Here is a 26,353-nt window from a genome sequence, read left to right on the forward strand (position 1 = left end):
TCCCTCGTTTGCCTTGCCTTTGCTAGAGTCCTCTGTTTCTGTCCGCCTCTGCTCCCAGAAGTCCCCTGTTTATCTCCTTTCCCAGGATGTCCCAGAAGTCCCCCGTTTGCCTTGCCTTTGTCAGAGTCCTCAGTTTCTCTCCCTCCCTGCTCCCAGAAGTCCCCCATTTCTCTCTTTTTCCCAGGCCTTCTTCCCCTTCCTCCATCCCCAACTTGGGGCTTCTCTCTCCCTCCCTCCCTCCCTCTCTCCCTCCTCCAGTCCTGCCATCAAATGACTGACACCTGGAGCACATATGGGAACAAGAATCATGCCAAAAAACTGTGGTTACTCAGGAGTAAGGTAAATCTTGTTTGTAGTGGGGATGAGGGACTTTTTGGGATCGATTTCTGACACGCAGCCAAGCCAGATCAAAAATTGAGTCATTCCTCCAATGGGAATGAGCCCTTAGAATAAATGTTTGCCATGCAGAAAGTCCTGGAGTTGGCAGGGCAGAAACCTTGCTGTCCTGAAAAACTACTGCCATTTAGGGTAGACAATACTAAGTCAGAGGAGTTTATCAAACGGGACGGGAGGCTCTCAATTTCGAAAGAGAAGATAGCGAGGTCAATTCGAAAATTCATGCAATTACATGATTACTTACCACACCTTAAATTCGCTGTAATGGCCTCCCCGGATGCAACCCAAATTCTGTGTGAAGTAAGCCATCACATCAGTGGGTTTTTAATTGCGAATTGGCACCCTTGCCCATGCTCAGTGAGACTCCAGATGACTGGAGCATAGCATATTTAGGCGAGTGAGAGAGAGGAACCAAGGAACCCCACAATTTACAAAATAGGTTTGGGGGGGTGGCGGCGGCGAGAACAATGGTTGAAAAAATATGCTCTATTCACATTAAAACGAGCATATATTCACTCTTGTCATGTTGAAACGTGAATATACAGTAATGGTTATCCAATAGCTCCTGGTCCATGCCTCTTAAATAGCAGGCAGCAGCCCCCCATCAGCAATGCTGAAGGACAAGCGGAAGCAAAATTGAAGTGGAATTGCAGTGTGGCTTCATGGGAAACCCCTTCTTCCAATTTTTTTGGGGGGTGGGGAACTAGGATCAAAGGAGACATGTATATAATAATAATATTTATTTGTATCCCGCCTCTCCCTGTATTGGATCGAGGTACATCACACCAAACAACAGCCCACTGAGTGCAAAGTTGCCTAGGAACAGGGTTTGTTACTTTGTTAGTTCACCGAATTTACTTAACTTTGGATTGACGCATGATTGCGTTCAGAGTGCATTCAGATTGCCAGCGATCGCGTGTGGTAACCTTTCACGCAATAACGTGAGTACGCATGATTCCATTCAGGAATTGGATTATACTTCCAATTTCAATTGTGTGATATCGTCCAGATAGACCAACTGCATGCAGCAGTTCCCTATGACTGGTAAGCAGTTTCAAGGTCATCAGTACTACCAGGTTTGTTTTCCTTTGGATGAAAGAATACTGGAGACATGTTTATCTGAGCAAAAATAAATCCAATATTTTATTTATTTACAGATAAACAACAAGATCCTCTTTGAATCAAAGGGGTACCAAACAGCAACCACCAGCAGATTCAGAGAGCAAGTGAGTTCATACATAACTGTGTCTGCTAAGGTATTTTGCTTCAAATGCTAAGGTTGGAACATCAGTTATAAAGGCTTAACATGTTTCATTCATTGTTAGTGAGCTTGGGAATCTAATCCAGTTATGTTAGCATTAGATGGGGGAAATTTCATCACATTAAGTTGCCATTATGTTAATCATTAATGTTATCATTCAAAAAACATTGAATTGCTGGGGGAAAGGGCATATAATATTTTGGTTGATACTATTGCCTGCAAATGGCATATTTTGTTGAAAGTATTAAAGCTAAAGACATACATTAAATCAATCACAGTGCCAAAATACAATCTAAAGAACATCCCTGTAGAATTTAAAGACCATGTAAAGAACAGATTTTCACTACTAAGCCTAACTGAGCATGAACCAGAACAAGAAAAACAGGAACATTATCAGGGAAGAATGCAAAAAGACTATGGTATGTCTTAGACACAAAGAAGAATAGACTCACTGGATGACTGATGACACTCTTTAAGAAGTTAAGGGAAGATGAGAGACCAAAGTAACAGGTGAGAGAAACAGGGTCAGAATCTTGAATGCCTCTCTTTAGCAACTTCCCTGTAAGGACAAAGAGGTTTCTTATAATAATCAGTGCAAGGAAATAGAAGAACAATAAGAAGAAAACAAGAAATGCAGGACAAGAGACCTTTCCCACAAGATGTAAACAATCAAAGTGAAATTTAAACTAAAAATAGGGATGCTATATGGCCATATGGCTATATATTGGGGAGGGATTCGGGCTATGTGGCTGTGTTCTAGAAAAATTTAATCCTGATGTTTCACCTGCATCTGTGGCTGGCATCTTCCGAGAATAGTGGCATGGAGGTTTGTGGGGTATATATACTGTGTGACCCTTTGTTAAGAGGAAGTGATTTACATGTTAATCTGTATGCTGGTCTGTTGGCAAGGCCTGGGGGGGGGGATATGCAAGGATGATTTGTGTCAATTAGTCATCCATTGTCTGCTGGGAAACCTCCCGACCCTCGGTGATGTTCATTTGCATTTTCTGAGTCTTGATTTTGAGGTTTTTCAAGACTAGTATCTTTGTTTACTTTTCTTCTGTCCTGCTGAGGTTGTCCAAGTGGTTTTGGATTTCAATGGCTACCCTGTGCATTCTGACCTGATAGTTGTTGCCATGGTCCAGAATTTCAGTGTTTTCAAATAGCATTTTATGCCCAGGTAGGTTTATAATGTGTTCTGTTACTGCTGATTTTTTCTGGCTGGCACAGTCTGCTGTATTTGTCGTGTTCCTTGATTCACATCTGAACATTGCATTTGGTGGTCCCTATGTAGATTTGGCCATAGCTGCACGGTATGTGGTAACCTCCTGCGGCCATGAGAGGGTCTTTCCTGTGCTTCACTGAGTTTACTGGATCCATTTGCTGGATTTTCTTGGTCGGTCTGTAGATCATTTGGAGGTTCTTTTTCCATTGTCCCACTGGATGTAGCTTGTGGTGAGGCAATGTTCAAACAAGGCTGTGATGTCTTTTGGAAAATTTGTTGGATGAGTGCCATAGTGTCCATTATGGGGGCTTTGATGAATAGGGAGACCACATCAAAGCTGATGAGTTCAAGGTTGCTGAATTTTTTCTATGAAGTGAGCTGAGTCCTTGATGTAGTGGGGGGTTTGCCCTATATGGGTTTGTAATTGTGTGGCCAGAAACTTGGCCAAGTCATATGTGGGGAATCCAGTGGTGCTCACTATGGGCTGGAGTGGAATGGAATCCTTGTGGATCCTGGGAAGTCCATAGTCTTGGTGGGAGAGTAGGGTTGCCATATCCCACCTGGGGGCGGGACTTTCCCGGTTTGGGGCGGGGCCACACAGTCCCACCCCAGTTTGGCCCCGCCCCTGGGACTCTCCCCCCCCCGAGGCCCTGAGGCAGCTCCACCCTCCCTCCCCGTGGCTGTGTCCCACCCTCCCTGCCTCCCTGCCGCCCGGCCTGGCTCAGCCTAGAGAGCAGATCTTCAGGACACCTGCCACTCAGAGGAGGAGTTGGAGGAAAGCTGAGTCAGTGGCCATTAGGTCTGCCTTGGTTTTTTTGGGTTTTAAATTATTTTTAAAAATATAAAATACTTATTTTATTTTAGTTTATTAATTTTTATTATTGCTTGTTTTTATTTCATTAATTTTTATTATTGCTTGTTTTAGTTTATTAATTTTTATTATTGCTTGTTTTATTTCATTAAATTTTATTATTGCTTGTTTTTATTTTATTTTATTAATTTTTATTATTGCTTGTTTTTATTTTATTTCATTAATTTTTATTATTGCTTGTTTTATTTTATTTCATTAATTTTTATTATTGCTTGTTTTATTTTATTTCATTAATTTTTATTATTGCTTGTTTTTTATTTTATTACATTAATTTTTATTATTAAATATATACACCACTGCTTTGTTTTTGTTTTTTATTATTATTTTTTATTATTAAATATATGCAAGTGCATTTTCTGTGTATTTATGGTGATTTGAATGCTAACAAGTCTGCCTTTCTTGGCCAATTATAGTGGTGATGATGATGATGATGGTGGTGATATTGATATCAACAAGCCTCTGAGGCACGGCCAATGTAACTTGCTGTGATTTTTACAAACTCATGCGCAGTGAAGAAAAACCACAGTCCCTTGCCCAAGTACACACTTCTGAGAAGTACAGTTGAACCCGAGGGCAAGTCCATTTCTGCCATCTGTCCAGGAATAATGCCAAAATGTCCTCCATTTTGATCATGCCTAAAAAACATGCATTTATATTAAGATGTAAAAAAAAAACCCTCAATTTTTTTGCATGTCCTCCATTTTTAAAAAAAAGTGTCCTACATTTGAAAATGTTGCCCTACATTTGTCCTACATTTGTCCCGGTTTGGAGGTCCTGACTTATGGCAACCCAATGGGAGAGTCTCTGTTTTGCATAGACTTTGGTGTACAGTTGGCGCAAATGAGTTCTTAATCAAGGTGTTCATTTTCCTGTGATTTTGTTGGTCAGGTCTTGTTTCTTTTTCTTTTTTTTTAAATTTTATTAAATATTTAAAAAAATACCATTTATGTATACAAAGAAAGTGTTAAATACTAAAAAAGAGAATAAATCAAATACATTTGTTAGATTATATTCCTTATCTATGTGACACTTCCTTGTCCGCTGAATTTCTCCAGTATTTGTTTACTTCTTATTTACTGAACTCTTATTTATACTATAATCCTGTTACCATTAATTTACAGCCTATCTTCATTGCTTCTATACCAAATTCTTCTTCATTGGAGTATTCTTTGCTTGTATCTTTCTATCTTACATATTTTACCATATATTTCTTATATTTGTTTTTAAATTAAACTTAACACTTATAAACTACCACTAATAATCGAATATTATTTACATCATTTTCCCATTGCCAAGTTTATTTCTTCACTTCTTTCTTTTTGGATTTATTCTTTCCAGACTTCCCAGTTTTTATAAAAAATCTCCTAAAGCAATATTCTTAATCAGATATGTTAATTTATCAATTTCAAAAAAGTCCATCATTTTTAGCTGCCATTCTTCAATCGTGGGACTTTCTTCTTTTTTCCAATGTTTGGCATATATTATTCTTGCTGCTATTATTGCGTATGTTAGAATCTTCTCATTTTTCTTTTCCATTTTTATATTGTCCGTCATGTTCAGGAGATACATTTTAGCCATCAATCCCTCTTTAAAAAAAATTTTTTTTTAAAGTTCTATATGGATATTTTTCCAGAATTCCTTAGCTTTAGCGCAATTCCACCACATATGTAGGTAGCTTCCAACTTCTTTTTGACATTTCCAGCATGTGTTTTTGTTATGTTTAAACATTTTTGCTAACTTATAAGGAGTCAGATACCATCTGTACATGGATTTGTAGACGTTTTCTTTTAGTTCTACACTTATAATTTGTTTGATTTTTCTCTTCCCACTCTTCTAATTTTATTACTTCGTTCAAGTCTTTAGCCCATTTCAACATAAAGCATGGGTCAGAAACCTGCGGCCCGCGGGCCGGATCCAGCCCGTGGAGGCTTTTTAGCTGGCCCGCGGCAGCCGCCGCCACCGCCGAATGCAGCTTTTTGCCTCTATGGGCGGCGCCATTTTTTTCTCCCAAAATGGCGGCGAAGTCTCGCGCGACCTTCCCTGTGGTCACGTGAGTGTTCGCCGCCATTTTGAAAAATAGCGGTGAAGTCTTACCTAACAAAAGCTGTTTAGCCCCAATTTGAGGAGACCCACTGAATGGTGAGTCAAGACCTTTAAGGGACCCACTGCCGCCCCAGGAGTCCCCAACCGGGGCTCCGGAGGCGGCAGCGGGCCTTTAAGGGACCCACTGCCACCCCAGGAGTCCCCAACCGGGGCTCCGGAGGCGGCAGCGGGCCTTTAGGAGGCCTCCGGCGACGGCAGGGGGTGTCTCTGAGGGGCCCGCTGCCGCCCCTGGAGTCCTCCAAGAGGCCTCCGGCGGCGGCAGGGGGTCTCTTAGAGGCCTGCTGCCGTCCCTGGAGTCCTCCAGTGCTGGCGGCCCCCACCGGCTTTTTTGCCAGCCTCTGATGGGGCCTGGGGCCCAGTCAGGGGCCGGCAAAGAGGGGGAGGCCTCCAGCACTGGCGGCCCCCACCGGCTTTTCTGCTGGCCTCTGGCGGGGCCTGGGGCCCCGTCAGGGGCCGGCAAAGATGGGGAGGCATGGCTCCTAGAGGGTGGAAGCTCTGCCCCGGCACGCGGCCCCGCCCCTCGAGGGTGGAAGCTCCACCCCCGGCGTGCGGCACCGACCCCGGAGGGTGGAAGCTCCACCGCCGGCCCCCCAGTCGCCTGAGGGAAAGCTACCCGGCCCTCGGCTCAAAAAGGTTGCCTACCCCTGACATAAAGTCTTTAATTATTTCGCCTTCCAATTCAAATTCAGATATTAGTTTATATAACTCTCTCCAAATTTTTCCATAATTGTTTCCAAACAGCTCCGTACTTTTTGTTTTTATATTGATGCCTAATTATTTCACCATTTTTAAAATTTGAAAACCAGTTTTTTCTTTCAATTGATATACTTCCTCTTTAGTCAGATTCATTGTTAACACTGCTGTTTTTTCTTTGTTAATTTTATATCTGGCCATCTTACCAAATTTATCTAATATATTCATCAATGTTTCATTGTATTCAGTCGGGTTTGATATTGTTAAAACTTAGTCGTCCGCATAGGCTCTCAGCTTATATTCATCTCTGTTCAATTTATATCCTTCTATAAGTTGACTTTCTCTAATATAATTTAACAAAATTTCCAAAAATTAATATAAATAAAAGCGGAGAGAGTGGACAGCCTTGCCTCACGCCTCTATAAATTGTACACAGCTCTGTTCTTTCTCCATTGATCCATCCTCTTGCTTCCTGTTTATTATAGATTGTCTCTATCCAATTCTGAAATTTATCTCCAACTTCCAATTTTTTTATTAATTCAAACATAAATTGCCAATAAACATTGTCAAATGCTTTTTCCGCATCAATAAAGATCATTACTAACTTTTTATCAATCTTTTTTTCATTAATTTCAATTAGATTTATCAAATTTCTTATATTGTTTGTAATCATTCTATTTGGTTAGAAGCTGGATTGAACTATATTAATCCAATTTACCAACACTTTTTTTAATCGTCCAGCCAATATAGACATAAATAATTTATCATCGGTATTCAGCAGAGCTATTGGTCTATAATTCAATTTTAAGGTTGGGTCCTTTCCTTCCTTTGGTATCAGTGTTATATCTGACTGTATCTATGACTGCGGTATATTTCCCTTCTTGGTTTCATTCATAATCTTTTATGTGGTCCTGGCATCTTTTGTAATATTCATTCAAGAAACCATCCGGCCCCGGGGATTTCCCTATTTTACTTTTTTTTATTGCCTCTAATAATTCCTGTAATGTAATTGGTCGATTCAATATTTCTATCTGTTCTTCTGTTAATCTTTTTAATTTCTGGGAGTCCAAATAATTTTTAATTTTAGTGATATTTATTTTCGGCTCTTTAAACAGTTCCGAAAAGTACCATACAAATATTTTTAATCATATTCTGATTCGTAATTAGCCTTTCACCATCTTTAATTCCTGCAATGGTCCTTTTTTGCTTTTTCTTTTCTAATTTGATAGGCCAATAGTTTTCCCATTTTGTTTGCCGATTCGAAATATTTTTGCTTTAGAAATTTCAGCTTTTTCCCCATCTCTTCCACTAATAATATTGATACTTGTTTTTGTAGATACAGTATTTAATTTCTTGTAGGATTTCTCTGTTCTTTGGATTCTTTTTTAAAACCTCTTCCCTTATTTTTAATTCCATATTTAATTTTCCCAATTTTTCCTCTCTCTTTTTTTATTTCTGATACCTTTTTTATCATCCACCCTTTCACTACAGCTTTATGCACATCCCAAACAGTTTGTATTGACATACGTTTATTTAAATTTTCTTCAAAATATCTATCAATCACCATATTTAACTCTTTAACCAATTCCTCATCTTGTAGTAACTTTACATTTAACTTCCAGTTGTACTCATACTTTCTTCCAACATTTAAATTTAATTGTACTGGACTATGATCAGACAGAATTCTAGGTAAGATTTTTACTTCTTGAATATTAGCACTTAAGTGTTTTGAAATCAGTATCATGTCTATCCTTGACCACGTTTTGTGGGGATTGGAAAAAAACGTATAGTCTTTACTATTCCCATATTTTGTTCTCCAAACATCTTCACAGTCTTGTTGTAGGAGTTTAGATTTTAAATTTTTATAGAATTTATTCCTATTTTCTAGAGGACCATATATTCCAGCTATCAATATTTTCTGGCCTTTATTTATCAATTCAATTATTTCATAATTTCCCTCATTATCTCGATATATTTCTTTTACATCATATTTTGAATTTTACATAAAGCACTACTCCTTTTTTTTAAAAAAAATTTAGAGTTTGCTGAAAAGAACTGGCCTAATTAAGCCGATCAGGTCTTGTTTCAGCTTGTTGTATATTGCAGGATCCAGGAGTTCCTTGATTTTTTGTTTGTATTGTTCTGTTTTCATTATTTCTGTAGCATTGCCTTTGTCTGCTGGAAGAATTATGATTTCTGGGTCTGAACTGAGATCCTTGATGTTTTTCTTTCTTTTTTGGTTATGTTGCTGGGTGGTGGTTTTGCTTTATTCCGAATCCATAGTGTTTCTCCTCTTATCTCTTCTGCTTCCTCCTCCTCTGGGAGATGGTGGAGGGCAGATTCAACATGGGCAATGATGTCTTCAACTGGGATTCTGGTGATGGTAATGGAAAAATTACCTCCTTTGGCCAGGGAGGTAATTTGGATGTTTCTTCTTTTGAAAGTTGCTGCTCTTTCAGATTGATGATGTGTTTAGATTGTTGATGTGATGATCTACAGAAAACTATGTGAAATGATGGACATAGAAATTGTTAAAGATTTTCTATACTGTACATTTGCTCAGTCATCTATCAAAATGAAGTCTATAATCAAGGAATCAAAAGAAGACTAAGATTTGGTCCAGGCCAAGTGAACTAGATGAGATATTCCAGAAAGACAAATAAATGGTTTGAGGAGGAAATTAAGCCTGAATGACTAAACTAAGGTTTTTCCAATTTAGACATATCATGACATGACGTGACTGTAAAAGATAATAACAGTTGGTGAAGCTGAAAACAGTAGGAAAAGAGGAAGACCATGTTACAGGTGAACTGATCTGGAAAGTCATGACTCTGCTTTTGCAAAACCAGATCTGGGCTGTTAATGACAGGGACTATTGGAGGCTCTACATTTACATTTACCTTTATATTGGAGGTCCCCCCTTCATAGGGTTGCCATAAGTTAGAAGTTGATGGCACATAGAAACATCAATAACCTTCAAAAATGCTCTTGTGGAAATTTAAATTGTTTTCCTTAGGCTGGCACTTCCAAGATGCATGCATATCCCACAATACGATTACTAACTGAGGATGGTGACATTTGTAATCCAGCACATCTGGAAAATGCCAGGTTGAGGAAACTTGTTCTAAAGCACTGCCATCAAGTAAACTACACAACTCGGTTTCTCCTGTGATTTGCAGCCTCTTTTCTGTTCTTCCGATTATACCTTCCTCCTCCTAGCAACATGTGTACCATTAATGCAGCTGTCAAACACCATGGATTGTTTAAGAGAATTGTATACAACTTGAAAAACTCCTGTTGAAATGTCTCAAAAATGTCCTTTAAAATCAACTTTTAAAGGGAACAAGAATTATTCTATGTTGTTAATTGCACAAAACAGGTAACACTATTCCCGCTCACTACTTTTTGAAATGTTTCTTCTTTTAACCCACCCAACTCATTATGGGGAGCTGCACCAACTAACTTGTTACATTCCATTTCTGTTTAAAGCTTCTCACAGGCCAGCAGGGCGCTCATCTCAGAGTAAACTCATGAAGTTGAATGGGTCATGTGGGATCCTCCATAGTCATTAAGGAACATTAAACATTCTTTTGTCAAGGTCTTGACTGTTCATTCTTTGGGATCAAGCCAGCCAAACTCAGTACAGTGTATTTGAGAGTACAGGAGAGGGGGGGAAATGTGATATGCTACCAAAGGTGATTGTATTTCTCTAAAATGAATCATAGTCCATTATTCACGGTGTGGTTTCTCACATTACTGAACTATAAAGGTGCAGAACCACTCCCATCTCTGCATGAGGGGCAGATGACAATAGAAGTATTGTGTTTTCCCACAACTCTTCTGTTTGATCCCTGGCAAACTGCTTCAGCCCAGCTCATCTCATAGCACCTTTAGTGGCCTCCTCCCCTTTCCTTTAAAATTGGTAGAGCACTCCTGGCTCTTTCCTCCATCCTGCTGCAGAGAATAGCCAAACAAGTGTTTAAATCATTTAATTCAGTATGAAAATGAGGGGTACAACAAACCCACTTTTGGTGAAGACTTTTAACTGCAGCTCCCAGCATTCCTTACCAGGGTTGCTGGGATCTGTAATTCAGTAACATCTGGAGGGCTGCACAATTCCCACCCCTGCTCTGCCCAGTTATTGTTGGCTTTTCTTTTCATCCACAAGTGTCACTTTGAAATTTGACCTAAAGAGCTTAGAATGACAGCAAGAAAACAACAGCTCTAGAAAGTACCTGAGCAACCACATTAGCAGAGAGGTGACTGGACTGTGCTATATACATGCACACACGCACACACTCTCCTTATGTGTATTTCACGCACAATCTTATTTTGCACAATAAATTTTAATAATAACTTCCAGAAAGGCAGTCATGTTAGTATTATACTGGGGAGGGGAAAATGCCTCATGGTGGCATGTGAAGGACTAGCACATTTATAATGTCACAAAGTTTTGTGGACACTGTCCACTTCATCAGATGCCTGAAGCATAAACTTCAGATGGCAGATTAATATGTGCATCCTTGGATAGGCAGGAATAGATTGAAGAGGATCAGTTCAGAAAGAACTGAAATGTTGACATTACAGATAGATTATTACTACCTGTGCTGTGGCTATTAGCAGCATAGTAGTTGTGTAGTAACACAGATGTGCTTGGATTAATGAGCTGATCCACAAACACTGCAAGATAAAATGCCTTAATCCCAATTCAAGTCACATGAAGTAGAGTCAAAAATCCTAGTGCAGTGGTTCCTTAACGTTTAGGCCCTCAAATTTCTTGAACTTCAACAGCCATAATCCTTGCTCAGTTAACATGTTAGCTGGTGCTTCCAAGTGCTGACATCTAAAACATCTGGTCATCCATTGCTGGGGTGGATTCTTATACTGTTTTTTCTTTGATGTTCCTTTGTGAAGATTATCAATTTTTACTCCATATGGCTAAATTGCTAGTGCCTTCCAGTGTAGAAATTTTCAGGGGGGTTAAGGTAACAAAAGCCTCTACCAGCCAAACAAAAATCTTGTGACACCTTAAGAACAAACACATTTATAATAACACAAGTTACAGTATAGGATTGTCTAGAAACATAGTATCTTGCCTTGTTTCACTCTGTATATATGATTTCCTAGGAGCAAAAGAACTTTGTTGGAGACCCTGGAGATCTGTTGCTAGTCGTGCAAGGCAGTGTTAGGCTTAGATGGACAAATAGTCTGGTCTGGTACAAGACAGCCTCTTGTGTTCATAATTTTTTCTGACAAAATGGAGGGAGACAAGGCCCTTGAGGCATGAGGAAGAGCTTGCTCTGAGGGGGAAGTTGGCTTGGCTCTCTTTTAAAATAAATAGGTCAGACATGCCAAAGTGCACAACTAGGAAAGGGGGGGGAAATCCCACGCACAGGGAGATACTGCTGCTTGGGAAGGGGTGAGGCTTGCTTTTGTTTGGCAACTTCCAAGGATTACATGGACTTCCATGCAGCATATGAATCTGGCAAGAATAAAATCACACCCACCCACCAATCCAACAAATTCTTGAAATTATGCTGGCATAATTATCAGTGGCGTTACAGGTGCTATCCAGTGTGTGCCTGTGACAGCCCATTTGTTCATGGCAATCTTAACCGCAGTGAAAGCTGACTTTGTCACTGGAGGTGGGATGCTATGTTTCCCAGTGGGGCTTTAAAGAAGTCAGTGAAGAATAAGCTCTTACCTCACAACCAACAGAAACATCCATAACTATGCTGCCAAGAGCCTATGGCTCTTACTTGACACAGGCAGAGCACAACACTCAATCAGGGTACTTATGATGTAGGTCCAGAGTGGTGAAGGCTGCATGATAGCAGATGGATGGTACCTGGGCACAACCCCACAACTATTCATTGGCTAATCTGGGTCAGTGAAGTAGAAGAGCACGCAAAGGTTTTCAGGCTGCAGTTGTATGGCTGGGGGGGGGGGGGAAGAGCAAGTAATGGTGTTCCCCAAGGAGATAAAGGATACCTCCTTTTGCAATGCCGCCCCCCCCCCCCCGTACTATGCCAGTATAACACAGTTGCTGTTGCTATGTGCCTTCAAATCGTTTCTAACTTATGGTGTCCCTAAGGTGAGCCTAACACAGGGGTTTCTGAGGCTGAGAGTGTGTGACCTGCCAAAGCCATGGTTGAGTGGGGATAACTCCTGGTTAGGTTAGAGCTGCCTAATTCACCAAGAGGATTCTGGCCACTTCATGCCCTCAAATATTTCACAGATGAAAACCAGGACACATGTGGCCAGGAAACATCAGAATGAGGTCAAGATGGTGAAAGCTATTCATAAGGAAGAACACACAAGCTAAGAGAAGCTGTAGCAGTTTACTTTTGCCTCAGCCTAGTTCTGTCCCTTTCTCAACTGTATGCCCTGCTGGGCTAATTCATTGTAAAGTAATTTGGACTTTAAACTCATTTTGTAGCAAGGACAGTAAGCCAGGACAAAGTGGGAAAATGGGAAGAGGAGACAGAAACTGGGACAGAAGTTATTTTAAAGTTCAAACTCACCATGGCACTACCTTCCAATGGTGATGGGATTGCATGGTCATGTGAGGCAAGAGGCTCCTGGTGGGGTGTTCCATGTCAGACGGGCTTTTGCTGAGGAGCCAGCAAATTGGCCTGCTTTTCCGGGATGCCAGCACTTTAACCATTTTCAGGATGGAAGCACCTTGGTCCCCATGTGAAACAGTTCTGTGCCAAAGGGTTGCTGGGCAGCAGCAGTAATGGAGGATGACACTGGCGATGGATCTTTCAAAGACAACAGCAGTGGCACTACAGCTAATGCTTGCTAGTACTATGCAGAAGGATGGGTGGTTTGGAGATCTCAAATTCATAAGTCAAAGTTGATTTGACAGCAGTTAACAACAAACAAAGTTTTTGTCCACTGCTGAGCCTCTTCCTTTGATAAACATATATCTCCTGCAAAGGGGTTAGATTTACAGGTGGCTTCATAGAGGCTATATGAAAACAGTATAGGAAACAATTAATTGCAAGCACCTTGAACTATAACGTCTGGCCTCTTTTTCATGAGAATTAAGGATGTTAATAATAAGCGATACAAGAAGTCTGAAAAGAATTGAAATGAACACAACAGCTTATGTTGTAACTATGGAATGAAAAACAGCTGCAGCATATTTTCCTCCAAAAAACAAAACAAAAACCATTTAATCTTACATAGCACACTGACAGAAAAGAAAAGAATAAGGGAGGGGGGAATCAAAACCAAAGCCCAAGTCACGAAACAGAATAAGGGCATAATCCAACCAAAGTTAAGTACTTCCAGCCTTCAAAGTGAGCGTGATGCTGAGCACTTGCTTAATTATCAATGAGACTTTTTGGTTTTTAGGGGTTACTCAACAGCTTTCCCCTCCCCTCCCCCTCCTTTTTATTTTATTCTGTCAGCATGGAAAACACTTCCTGTTGTTGGGTGCACATTCTGGAGAGAAATTACAGCCAATGTTTGGAGCAAGAGGGGCATTCCAGGGGGACTGTTGTGGAGGTGGGAAGGAAGCAGTCTCCCTCTTTCCTAAGGATTCCCCTTTTATCTCTTGCATTGAGGTAATGTGGAAGGTAGCAGTTGAGTTTCCAGCCTTGAAACAGAGGGAAGTCTATAACACCCAAAAAAAATGGGAAATGCATTGCGCAGAAAGAGGACAAAAGAGGCATAATCCTCTTTTAAGTAGCAGCAGCAACGGGACTCCCATTTTGTTTTCTTTTGTGTAATCTAAGTGTAGATGCACACTTAGAAATTATTACTTGAATCTCACCATAATGAGGGAGACAAAGGTGGGCTTGGTGAGCTGTGTGCCTGCCTGCTTCCTCTTCTGTCCATATGAAATTGATGGGCAACCTCTTGCTTTTCCTTTGTACAATGATTCTTTACCACTAAACTACTGAACTTGGACTGGACAACCTTTCAACAAATGTTGCCTTCTTATAGAGGGCAGACTTCTGTAAAGCAGGACATGTGGCAGGACCCTAAGAGGTACTCGCTGAGGGATTCTGGAGGTTTTCCAAGCTCTGTGGAGAACATAAATCATTCCAAGAACAAATGCAAGGAGCACATGTTGCAGCATCAGTTGGGGATGCAAAGTTGTTAGTATGTTCAGTTAGTTTGTTAAAGATAAGGCCACCTTTAAGAGTTGAATCTCCCAAGGTAACTGATACATGGATTTGTAATTGGTTGACCGGCCGAACCCAAAGGGTGCTCAACAATGGTTCCTGTTCATCCTGGAGAGAAGTGCCCCTTGGGGTCCCACGGGGGTCTGTCCTGGGCCCAGTGCTATGCAACATCTTTATCAATGACTTTGATGACAGAATTGGGGGCATAGTTATCAAATTTGCGGATGACATCAAATTAGGGGGAGTAGCTAATACCCCAGAGGAGAGGATCAAAATTCAAAATGACCTGAATAGACAAGAAAGCTGGGCCAAAGCTAACAAAATTAAATTCAACATGGAGAAACATAAGGTACTGCAATTAGGGCGAAAAAATGAAATGCACAGATATAGGATTGGGGACACCTGGCAGAACGAAACTACATGTGAAAGGGAACTAGGAGTCCAAGTAGACCACAAGTTGAACATGAGTCAACAGTGCAATGCCGCAGCTAGAAAGGCCAATGCAATTTTAGGCTGCATCAATAAAAGTATAATGTCTAGGTCAATGGAAGTAATAGTGCCACTGTATTCTGCTCTGGTCAGGCCCCACCTGGAATATTGTGTCCAGTTCTGGGAACCACAATTCAAAAAAGATGTTGAGAAACTGGAGGGTGTCCAAAGGAGGGCGACTAAAATGGTGAAGGGCTTGGAAACCATGCCCTATGAGAAACACCTTAAGGAGCTGGGGATGTATAGCCTGGAGAAGAGAATGTTAAGAGGTGATATGATAGCCTTGTTTAAATATTTGAAGGGATGTCATACTAAGGATGGAGCAAGCTTGTTTTTTGCTGCTCCAGAGGCTAGGACCCAGAACAATGGATGCAAGCTCCAGGAAAAGAGATTCCACCTAGGGTTACCATAAGTCAGGACTTCCAAACCGGGACAAATGTAGGACAACATTTTCAAATGTAGAACACATTTTTTAAATGAAGGACACGCGAAAAAAATTGATAATTTTTAAAAAATGTTAATATAAATGCATGTTTCTTAGGCATGCTCAAAATGGAGGACATTTTGGCATTATTCCTAGACTGATGGCAGAAATGTACTTCCCTTTCTGGCCAAACCCCCCCCCCCCCCATTCCAAAACACACACAACAGCACATTTGGGCATAGAATATGACTTCATTTAACATGGCTTCTTGCATATTTCAGATGTTTGAAATTCACACTCTTTCCCCTTCAGAAACAGTGAACACATGCCTCAGAAGCTGACTGTTATCTATATCATCATCATCATAATCACTTTCATTGTTAAAAGAAGGGAAATCTGTTAGCATTAAAAGCACCAAAAATACACAGAAAGCGCACTTTGGGTGGGTGGGGGGGGGAAACCTTTGAAAATGGGCACCCACCTCCTCCTCCTCCTCTTCTTCTTCCTCCTCTTCTTCCTCCTCCTCCTCTTGTTTCCCCCTCCTCCTCCTTGCCATGCGCCAAGAAAGGGCGCTTTTCCCTCCCCCTGGCCCTCCTCAGCTCCGCCTCCTCCTTGAGGCTGGCCAATGGCGGGCTGGGGCTGGAAACAGCCCTGTCCTCACTCTTCTGCCAGTGGCCAGCAAGCCTCAAGCCAGGGGACGAGCGCTCTGTTTACAGCTCCGCGCGCGGGCGCACAAGCGGGGCAAGCGTGAGCTGGCGCCAGCCACAGCTGCAGCAAGTGTTGCGGGTAGCGTGGCCACGTGATGGAGGCGGAGGAGGAGGAGGAGGTAGGCGGGCAGCGTGGAGGAGGAGGAGGAGTAGGAGAAAGAGGGCGGGCACATGGCTACGCAGAAAAGAAAGAGATGGCCTCCGTGGGAGTGCGTGGAAACGGAGACGGAGGAGGGGGAGGCGGAGGAGGAGCTGGCTGGCTGGCTGGTTGGCCGGCCAGGCTGCCGGCTGCATGAGCGGCCGCACGTTCACAGCGGCCACATGAGCGTGCCCGGCCCAGGGGCTGGCACCAAAAGTGTGAATCCGCAGTAACCAGGCCGGGACCAGGCCGGGACCGCTAAAACCAAGACAGTCCCGCCTGCAGGATTCCACCTCAACATTAGGAAGAACTTCCTGACAGTAAGGGCTGTTCGACAGTTGAACAAACTTCCTCAATGGAGAGTGGTGTAGTCTCCTTCCTTAGAGGTCTTTAAACAAAGACTGGATGGCCATCTGTCGGATATGCTTTGATTGAGAGTTCATGGCAGCAGGTTGAACTGGATGGTCCTTGTGGTCTCTTCCAACTCTATAATTCTATGATTCTAAACGTAATAAAAGGAACTACACAAAGCTGTGGAAGTTGATTAAAAACCCAGTCACTATGAATAAGATCACCAGGCCAAACCCAGATTAAGGAAATGTTACTATGAGCCCGTGGGCCTCATGGCTTTCTGGAGACCTGCAAAGTAGGCCTGATAAGCCTCTGATGGAAACTCATATCAGAGTTTGGAGCCCTATTGAAAAGGACCTTGGCCCCTTGTACCCAACAATCTAATGGCTTTTGGCTGTTGGCATCCCATCATTTCTATTAATGAGGTCAGAGTTCAGGGAGGCTGATGCATGTAAAGATAGTCTTCTAGTAGTCCAAGAAGTGTTTTTTTTTATGGCTGCCAAGACACTGAAAAAGTTCATGAGTAATGTACTGTCCCCAAACATGGAGGTTGTATTTCTATCATGACTGATAGCTGCATTCTTCATGAAGGATAGCAACACAAGGACCAAGTCACATAGAAAACATGAGGACATTAACACTTTGTAGCAACTGTGATCAAAACAAAAATTGAGACTGTCAATAAGATTAAAATGAAGTGCAGTGTAACCCTGGAGGCATACAGAATCTTGAAAAATGTCTCCCTGCCCCTGCCCCCCATTGTCCAACCATAGTAGATGAGCCAGACCAAGTACATCCATTTCACAGAAACATAATTCCTGCTTTTAACCTTTTCAAACACATGAGACAATACATCTGACTATATATTATGCTGAGATCATTCTTGTGAGAAGCAGTGTAGACACTCATTACAAAAGTCCCCATAGTCATTCCCCTAAAGGGAGCCTCAAATCATAGCCGGGTTAATCCAGCCCAATACACCAGATTCATATCAACAACCTAGCTCTAATAGTTTTCATTTGCATAGAGAGCAAGTCTTTTTAAAGGTCTTGATGTTTTGAGAGCAAGCGAGCCCCAAATACTTTGCATTGCAACCGTAAAGCTCACCATAATCATATTATTGTTGTTAGGAAAATCAATTTCTCCTCCAGCTACTGGAAGGATTACAGTTAATTTCAGGGAAAACAGAGAAACTGGAGAGGCATGGCAGATGACACCCTACACCCTGCTAATCAAAAAGTCTTGCTGGTCTGGCCCAGTGAGCCTTGACTCCACTACACCACTGGAGAGATGTTTTATTCTGAACAAATACATTCAAAAAGTTGGACAGACCTGAGCTGTAGGTTGTACTTTTTGTTAATATTAGTAACTATACTCTCTGGTTATGCTTTCATTATATTGTTTAACAATTTTACAAAACAAACCAGAAAACATTTGAAAGGAAAAAGGTGAAAGCAATTGGGAGAAGAGCAGCTGCAACATTTCTACTGAAAAAGAATGTGCCGACAAGTACGAGCTCGCCGTCCATTCTGTGTTTGTGCAATGTGTGACCTGGATTATTCTACTGGCTCAGTTTTCTTGCCAGGTGCCACTATCAATTTGTCCACAGTAGCATTATGCAGGAGTTTATTGGAGACCAGACTTGATTTTCCTGGCCTTTTTATCATCGTCAGATTTATGTGCTTCATTTTTTTCTCCAGGAGCATCCCTCGCTCTGCTCCACCGTTGTCATGAACCATAACTGTAGGCATTAGAAGATTCTAATGCAGGTATGGCATATGTGAGCCTTCTGCTCATTAACATCTGTTAATTAAATTGTGGCAATTTAATAATAATACTTGGCAAGCGTATAGCATATTAACAGCACAATCCTATGTATATTGACTCAGAGGTTCTATTGTACTTAGTGGGACTTATTCCCTAGTTAGGGTGTTAAGGGTTGTAGCCTTAAGTGCCGCTCGTCCATAGCCTTTACGGTGGCTTCCTTTCTTCATAAGGGTCTGATTTCTGTCTGGGACAGCCCTGAAAGACCTCTGAACACACTGGGGGCTGCTGCCACTCAGTGTGGGCAGCACTAAGTCAGGTAGATTAACAGTTTAAATATAAGGAGGCTTTCTATCACAGGTACACCTCCATTAACAAAACCCATGACAATGATGCTCATTTTTTACTATTTTTAAAATACTTACCCAGCCCCCTTTTCCTTCTTGTCCTCAGTCTAGCTGGACATTTTTAGCATCATCAAACAAATACAAACAAACAAACTTCATTTATATACCGCTTCATACCACCTAAGCAGCGTCTAAGCGGTTTACAACTATAAGCTAATTTGCCCCCAACAATCTGAGTACTCATTTTAGCGACCTCGGAAGGATGCAAGCCTGAGTCAACCTTGAGCCCCTTTAGCTGATCTTGAACTCGCAACCTTGTGGTTTTGAGTGAGTGGCTGCAGTACAGGCATTTAACCACTGCACCACCAGGGCTGCTCCCAACAGTGGGAGGATGGAGAGGAAGGGCTACAGAAACACTGACTTTCAGTGTCAGGTTGCAGTGGCATGTCTACAGTAAACAAATAATAAATCTTTATCTGGGAGAAAGAATTCTGCTATAGTTGATCCGTGTGTGTGCCTACAACAGGTGAGATAAACAACAGCAGCCTCCAGAATCTTACTGACATGTGTGAACAGCAAAAGAGAAGGAAAAGGGAAAAGCAGGGAATCCTGTTTCACCATCAATCCCCAATTGTGTTAGAAAAGCATCTAGATGTTTGAACGGAAATCATAACAAAAGTAGAGGCTGGTGAAAGAAAACTTCATCCCTGGATGCACTTTGGAAGAAGCTTTCAGGTAATCTCCAGAATGTTAAAATGTTTTTTATTAGGTTTACAAGGCTTACCTTACATGTGCACATTATTAGTTTTGAATGAAAATTTTGCTGAGCCTATCCCTATTCTTTCCATGTTCTTTCTCTTAAAGAAGTAAAGTTCAGGAGCATATCTGCTTTGTTAACTGTGTATCTTAATTTCCTATGTGCCAGAAAAATACTGGTGAACTAGACTTTGAAAGGAGGATATGTTTTAGATGACAACTGGCTAGGGCATTGTGGGCCATTCTGGATGAAGGATTCTGGGAGTTGTAGTCCAACAAAGTAGATTTTCCAGACAAAGGCACTCATACAAGAAGCAGACAATGGACATTTCTCCCCCCAGATTTCCTTGCCAGCTTCAACTCAAGGAGCCTTCAGGTATGTATGGGAATTGGGGAGGGTAGGGAGGAAACATAAATGAGTTGTGCTTTCCTTTTCCCACATTACCTCTGGAAACCACAGGGGAGATTATTGAGCTCCTGCTCTGGAGATGATCCCTGAGTTTTCTTTTTGCTCCCTTCTGCTCTGTGCCTGACACTGTCCCCATTTTCTCACTTTTCTGTTCCAAGAAAAAGGGAGGTGGAAAGACTTTGTTATCTGAAAAAGAGTGCAGTAGTCTAAACATTCTCTGCTCTCTGATAGAGCAGGTGAAAACACAGGCACACATCTAATAACAAACTTTGGTTTTGTGAAGCCAGGGCATCCAGAGTCAAAGCATTGGGATTTTCTGATTAACAAGGATGACAACAATATTTCCGGCTAACCCTTCCCACCTCTGCTCCTTCTGCAGCTAACTGCAGCCATCATGGTAAGTGAAAAGGGTGGATGGATTTTCACAGCAACAGTCATTCCTGTTGCAGTGTTGCAAAACAAATTCTTAGCATGAGTTGGTCTTAAATAGCCAATTAATAACCATTAGGTATATAAAATACCTGTCTCCAATGGAGCTGAAAGCTGCTAGCACTGTTTTGCTGATACAGATCAACACAGCTGCCTGCATTTCTTTGGACTCGCCTGGTGGGAGCAGCTATTGGCACTGCCACCACGAGTGCTTCCATTTCACAATTTTAATACTGACCATTCATGTGCCACACAGATTATTTGTAGAATATTTCTGTCTCATCATATATATCAAAAGTTCTCAGGGTGCATACAAGTGAAATCAATACAAACAGGTTTAAACCATTTAAAACAATACAAATTATTTAAATAAACTAAAAACATATTAAACATGTTTGCAAGTTAAAAAAGGTCTAAAAGATTTAAACAGTTTAAAACCACATGCATTAACATTCTCAAATGTAAAAAAAGACTTCTCCTTTTTGTACCTTCACTACTTATCATAAAGCCCCTTCTTAAATCAATAACCATAACTATAACTTTAAATAAACTATTTAAATAAACAATATTATCTTAATTAAATTTCATTTCTTTCTACAATAAAAAACTTGAAAAATCAGTCTTTACCATCTATATGTTAAAACCAAAAGTTATAACTTCCTGTCACTTTATATAATCAATAAAAGGGTGATACAAAGGATTTATTAGGACAGTGGTAGCGAACTTATGGCATGAGTGCCAGAAATGGCACCCAGAACCCTCTCTGTGGGCACACATGCCATCACCTCAGCACAGAGTTCGCCAGAGTTTGTTACTAGAAAGTCAGAGGGACATGGCACTTTGCAATAAATAAGTGGGTTTTGGGTTGCAGTTTGGGCACTCAGTCTCTAAAACATTTGCCATCACTGTATTAGGAGGTTTGTTTGTATGTCTATTCTATGTCTATTCATACTTCTAGATTATAGATGTCTCTATGGTTTTTTCCCTTCCTTTATTGGTGTATGTGTAATTGCCTTGTAGGTTTTCAAGCTCTATATTTTAAAATTTCAATAAATATTTTTTTTAAATTAAATTGAATAAATCAGTTAGGCCTAAAATAAACTGCCATGTTCTTACTTGGTGCCAATCAGACCTCCAATGTGAGTGCCTTCCACCACTGGGATGCCACATAGTTGTATGTGAGTGGCCTTTTCAATGCTGGAGGAGAGCTGTCTGAGGTGCATCTTAGGAGGTGTTCCAAATACGTCTGCTCATGTCATTGTCTTCATGGGAATGGCAATGATGTATGGAGTGGCAAATGGGCCAGGGGCTAAGCCAGGAGGAGTATCTGGTGTAAAGCGGTGGCTCATTGCTTGTGCCCTGGCTTCTGGAGACTAACCCTTCTAATTGATGATCATCCCAGCAGACTCCAAAGTGTGCTGTATCTGGAATCAAAGGGTGAAGAGGTATTTGGGTCACTCTGTCATCATAAGCCTATTAATGTATTATTATTTTTTAAAGAAATAAGCATTTTTATGCATGTGTTGCGGCGAGTGGGGGGACATGAACAAATGAATTGCTCAGTGTGCATTTTTACAAGGAATTTTTCAAAAGCCTACATTTGTGCTGAGTAGGGGGGTCAGTCTTACCATTTTATCATTAGCTTTTTAAAGTGTTGTTATTGATTATGAGGTTGTGTTTGTATAAGAGGAAAAGAGATTCAAAACTGGGATTTTGCAGTACAGCACTGAAAAGAAGAGAAACAGGGAAGAGGGTGTTTTTACTCATGTCTTTGTACTGTTTTCTATATTTGTTTTAATTAATATGAGCTGTCTCAAGTTGTAGTTTTAGGCAAAAGGCTATACATACAAGGGGGCGAGGAGGAAAACAACAGAAACAAAAAACAACATGGGTCAAGGTACCTGACTTCTCTTTAATGCTTTTTAGCACTGAAGAATACAAGAAGGACAGGTAGCATTCATTCCTACTAACCTCAGGCTAACTGTCATCATGTATTCCTTTTTCATTTATTTAAAACCAAGGAAAAATGAGTTCCTAGTACTTGAATTCAAGACATATCTGAATGAAGATCTATTTGTGCTCTCCTATTCAACTTGTATCATATACCCCAGCTGTACTGTTGACCTCTGTCCAACATTAAAGCAACCCCGCCCCCCCATAGCACTTGATTTTTGTGGGTGTTACAGCTTCTGAGTAGTTTAGGGTAAAACCTAAAACAATAAAAAATAAGATTTATTTTTTTAAAAAACCAGATCATAAATGGGTATGTGCATGCATACCAGTACATAGTCTACTAAGCAGCCTGCTCTTGTGCATTGTTGTTTTGACATAAGTGCTCTTAGTTTCACTGCAACTTGCTTTCCAGTAAATTGACATAAGATTAGATTTTCAGTGAAAGATGACAAATATACCAGATGCTGAAACAATACTGGAATTAGAATTACCAGAAAATACTTCTTAAAAGAGAAATCTGTCCTGGGTGCCTGTGTTGATACAAAGCACCCGGGCAACTAGTTATACCAAACCTAACAATCCCCAACAGAAAATCCTATTGCCTTCTTAAAGGAAGAAGGCCTGTCTGATGCAGATTGACGTGATGATCCAATGTGGAACAGAATCAATCCATCACCAGCAGTCTGTGTGATCAGCCCACACACATCCTTTTGGAGATTCCTGTTTGGAGTAGAGGAGTCTGTGAGAATGTGTGTGTTTGGCTGTATTCCTTGTCTTTGTTTGTTTTTTATACACCTTATGCTTTCAAACAACCCCATCCTTGCATTGTTTTCCAAACAAATAAGCTTAAGTTAGAAATGAACCAGCTGAAGAATAACACCGATCTCCAGAAGTAGGGAGAATGGGAGGCAATGGCAGAGCGATCTTACTGGTTTTGCTTTCCAGCTATATTCATGGTGTTGGTTTAAAGAAGATGTAGGCTGTGTCTGCATTGCTGAAATAATCCAGGTTGACACCACTTTATTTGCCATGGCTTAATGCTATGGAATCCTGGGATTTGTGGTTTATTGTGGCACCAGAGCGTTCTGACAGAGAAAGCTAAATGTCTCTCAAAACTCCCGTTCCCAGAATCACAGAGCATGGAGCCATGGCAGTGAAAGTGGTATCAACTTCGATTATTTCTGGAGTGTGGATGCAGCTGTAGATGCCTGCTGATTTATTAGGCCAATAGGCAAAGTTCCTCTGTAATGCTTGAATTCAAAAGAGAAATCATTGTACCTAAGACTGTCAATTGGTTGTTGTTGTTGCTACTGCTGCTGATTAACTAGTTAAATGAGCACTCAATTAAAAGCTCAATACTACATAATCTCAGCGCACCCCCTGGGACTTGGTCCATAGGGAAATTGCTTTTCCTAGTCTTGGAGGGATTCCACTCGGCCTTAGGGGAGCAGCTAGTCACCCAACATTAGCCATTCCCCTCTGGATGCAGGAGAGCTCCTCCATCAATCTTCATACCCCAGTGAAGCTTGTTTTTTTCCCCTGCCCCACCATGCAAGAGAAATCCCTTATGGGGATGAAGGTACACCTTCCTTTCCTCTGCTTATATTTCAGATACACACAGAAAGTATATGGTGATCCTTTGCCAAAATCAGCTATGAGCAAAAAAATAAAGAGGGGCTTGGAAAAGATCCATCCTCGGAGTGTAACTGCTAGAATGCTCCAGCCAGCATGGACAAATCTACGGATGTTAATTCTGATCAGATTAACCCTGTTTCTGGGTTCTTCAAGATAGTCCCTGCCTTCTCTCTCTCTCTCTCTCTCTCTCTATCCATCTCAGCTTCACTCTGTTTGGTCACTCAGCCTTCTATAAGAATTATTCTGATAATGTAAGGTCCTCCCATGGCCTGATACTATGTTCTCAGAAGACATTTTTGGGCATTCTCTACACAAGTGGACACAAATCTGATCATAAAAATGGCATTGCTCCTGAGCAGATCACTTGTAGTCTCTCAGGACAGTCAAGTCACTGACCTCAACATGGCTGTGGTGGCACAAAGGCATTTCAAAGGGAGATTCAAAAGGGAAATGGCTGCATTAGGATATACTTGCAAATTCCAACCGATTAGCAGGGGTTTGAACAAAGATAATGGCTTCTTAGCACAATACAAGTATTAATAGGCTGGTTTTCATTACAGTAGTGTGTATCTTCTTCAAGATAAGACCCTGTTTTCCACAGAACCAACTTTCCCAAGAGCAGAGTGCCTTGCTTTCACATTTAAGGACAATTAACATCCAAACAGTAAGCAAACCTGTGTATTAGCTGACAGATAACCAGAATGTTTCTGTTAAGCTCTTTGAAGGTTTATACCTGATGTGACAATTGTCCCTTTCTGTCTCTCATTTCACTTTTATCCTACCCTCACAACTGTGTAATGTGAGCATTTATTATTGAAGCTTGAATGTTGTTCTCCAACCAAAGAAATAATGGATTATAATCCTTAAACTGTATGGTAAAATAAACAAGTTACTCTTCAAAGTACCACAGGACTCCTTATCTATGCTTTCCTTCCTTATTTTTAATTCTGTGTTTCAGGGACAAGGAAAGTCCATCCTGTGGGCTGCGGGAGGTCTTTGTTTTGTGGTCCCAGAGCCCCCCCTCCCTCCAGTCCCAAACTGGCCCCCTGTTCACCCAGGACATTTGAGGGGCAATAACAACAACAACAACAACAACAATTTTGATGTGGCAGAGAGGCAAAGAATTACAGCCTTCCAAGATCTACTGGAGGAGGACAGTGCAGCATCCTAAGTTCAAGAAATTGCTTTCCCCTGTCCTGCCTACCTGCCTGCCTACCTTGCCTCTCCAGAGCCTTTCACAATAGCTGGAGTGGGTCGAAGTTTTGTAGCTCTTCTCCCAGCTCATATTGGATTTCTTAAATTCTCTTACCTTCACTGTGTTCATCTTTCTATGGCAGGCCATTGTGTCCCATCAATAATTTCCCATGTTTTCGGCTTTTAATTTGGAGTGTTGGCCATCTGAATAATTTTTAGTTTATTATATAGTAACAATCTGGTGAGAGTCAGCACGGTGCAGTGGTTTGAGTGTTGGACTACAACTCTAGAGACCAAGGTTCAAATCCCTGCTTGCCCATGGAAACCCACTGGGTGGCCTTGGGCAAGTCATGTTCTCTCAGCTTCAGAGGAAGGCAAAGGAGAAGAAAAAAAATCCCTCTGAACACATCTTGCCAAGAAAACCCTGTGATTGGTTCGCCTTCAAGTTGCCATAAGGTGGAAAGATGTAAAGGCACACAACAACAACAAACAACAGTTTGCCATTTTGCTGATCAGTTATGTCAATGATTAAATTGAAATAAATGTGCATATTAACTAAACCTCATTACAGATATTGTTTGGGTAAGGGAAATGAAAAAACACAAGAAAACTAACTATGTAATAAACAAATATTATCTTCCATCTTAAAAGAAAAGAGTCACTGCATTTGTTTCTTTATTACAGTAAAGAAATATGTTATTACAGTATGCCCTTAACTCCTGTTCCGTTATGTGCTGTGAAGGAATTTTTAATTTATGGCTACCATAAGGCAAATTTATCGTGGGGTTTTCTTTGCAATAATTGTTCAGAAGGAAGTTGCCATTTCCTTCCTCTGGGGCTGAGAGAGTGCGACTTGCTCAGCACCACAGCTATGCTGATTATCCCCCTCCCCTACTATTTAACCAAGAAAAGCTTTAAATCCTGATCTCTACCAACCCACATTGTACTAAAGAATTTGTGTCAAGGACCTAAAATTCCAGAGCTGGGGAGTAGTGGTGATTTGGGGGTTACTCCTTGTCCTACTCCAGAGTGTTTTTTCTTAATTTTACTCCTACTCCTACCCCTGTAA

At 41.1% G+C, this 26,353-nt stretch overlaps 1 long non-coding RNA gene across 3 annotated transcripts; it reads left to right on the forward strand.

Moving 5' to 3' along the window:
* Window positions 1-25,036, forward strand: LOC121924437. Of its 3 annotated transcripts, XR_006102597.1 has the most exons (6): window positions 1-339; window positions 1,554-1,622; window positions 18,498-18,566; window positions 19,435-20,040; window positions 20,357-20,470; window positions 24,067-25,036. It is a non-coding gene; the product is annotated as an uncharacterized LOC121924437 (long non-coding RNA). The 3 variants fall into 3 exon arrangements; XR_006102596.1 differs by having other exon boundaries at window positions 19,435-20,470; XR_006102598.1 differs by lacking the exons at window positions 1-339; window positions 1,554-1,622 and adding an exon at window positions 1,978-2,167 and having other exon boundaries at window positions 19,435-20,470.
* Window positions 25,037-26,353: the final 1,317 nt, after the last annotated feature.

This window comes from Sceloporus undulatus, chromosome 2 (genome assembly GCF_019175285.1).
Source record: "Sceloporus undulatus isolate JIND9_A2432 ecotype Alabama chromosome 2, SceUnd_v1.1, whole genome shotgun sequence".
Classification (NCBI taxonomy): domain Eukaryota; kingdom Metazoa; phylum Chordata; class Lepidosauria; order Squamata; family Phrynosomatidae; genus Sceloporus; species Sceloporus undulatus.